The sequence below is a fragment of the Anabrus simplex genome, chromosome 5 (assembly GCF_040414725.1).
Source record: "Anabrus simplex isolate iqAnaSimp1 chromosome 5, ASM4041472v1, whole genome shotgun sequence".
NCBI lineage: Eukaryota > Metazoa > Arthropoda > Insecta > Orthoptera > Tettigoniidae > Anabrus > Anabrus simplex.
Genome location: NC_090269.1, coordinates 274029310 through 274030983, shown reverse-complemented (window position 1 = coordinate 274030983; position 1674 = coordinate 274029310).

Genomic DNA, 1674 nt, shown 5'->3' with positions numbered 1-1674 from the left:
AGTAGATTTATATGATTTTGTGCATTAGTAGATACAATAATGACACTAATCAAACACACTAGTTCTTCAGCACTACCACAAATCTGTTCTTGCTTTGAACTTCCTCACAGTGCACAGTACTTATTTAACACACCTTACATGTTTTATAGAAATAACAGCAATAGTAATACAGTACAATATTGTAATATACTTCTTCCAGTAATCCAGAATTGTACACTGGACATAACTATCCTTGGTAGCACGGTTCTCAGTTAAAATGTGGGCATGGCAAATAATGTCAAACAATTTTGCATCATTTTTTGCTAGTGGAAAAGACTGAATGTCCTTTACGGCTGATAGAGCATGTCGGTACGACTTCATGTTACGTAAACCATCTCCTTCATACTCTTCATATCACTGTCGTCAATTTCTGTTTTCTTTTCTTGGAAGTGATGGGTGACGAACTCTTTGATGTTTTCTAACGTTGCCTCTGTCTCAAGTTCTAGATCAGTGGCCACATAATCTTCTGCACTGACATTTCCATAATTACACTTATTAAGAGTTTGTTGTAGCACATCAGTATTTTAGTTTATTGTGGTTCGTTCGTCAGGGTAAGAGACAGACTCGGCTCTGTGGAAGCATTGGCATACCGTATTTGACGCTCCTTTCACTGCTTCTGCGATCCAAATTACAGCATCGAGTACATAGCCGGACATTTCCTGGCCAAATTCTATCTCAGCCATCTTAGAAAAATTCATAATATACTAAATCCGCTAAATACAGGTAAACTTGCATGAATATTAAACTAATTCACAGAATTGGGAAAATGTTGCAATATGGACATTTTTTTCTGGTTCATAAAGGTTCCACAAAAGGCAGGTTTTACTGGATAAATGTCCAACTCGGCTGATTGGTCAGCGTACTGGCCTTCGGTTCATAGGGTCCCGGGTTCGATTCCCAGCCGGGTTGGGGATTTTAACCTTCATTGGTTAATTCCAATGGCTTGGGGGCTGGGTATTTGTGCTGTCCCCAACATCCCTGCAACTCGCACACCACACATACCGCTATCCTCCACCACAATAACACACAGTTACCTACACATGGTAGATACTGCCCACTGTCATTCGAGGGTCTGCCTTACAAGGGCTGCACCCGGCTAGAAATAGCCACACAAAATTATATACTGGATAAACAAATTATTTCGTATTGAGTCAGGCTCCCAGTTTGTGTTCTGTCCCGCACGGTACTACAGTGTAGCACCCAACTCTGACAGCAGTGCTTTTGCCAAACAGATGACAAAAATTATGCAAGAGGGAGGAGAATATTGTATACTTCTTGCCACAGAAGCTGTGCAGCCTCTTGTACAGAAGAATCAGCTTCAAATGCTGTATACTTGGTCCCGTGCTATGGTCTTTTGTAATAATTCATCTTTCTTCTTAATTTACACTTGTTCAGGTCTAGAAGAGTCAAATTATCAGCAAGAGGCATGGGTATACTTGCATAGTTCTATTATGTTAGGAAAGTGACAAGCACTGTTTAGGGCAATGTGTTGTGAATGTGCTCATTAAACTTGTTCTAAATGCATAGAAGTGTAAAATGTAGGTAAATTTCCATATATTAATTAACCAAGAAATGTCAACGATAATGTGCTTGTTCCTTTTGGTCACTCGTCTCCATGGCTAAATGGTTAGCGTG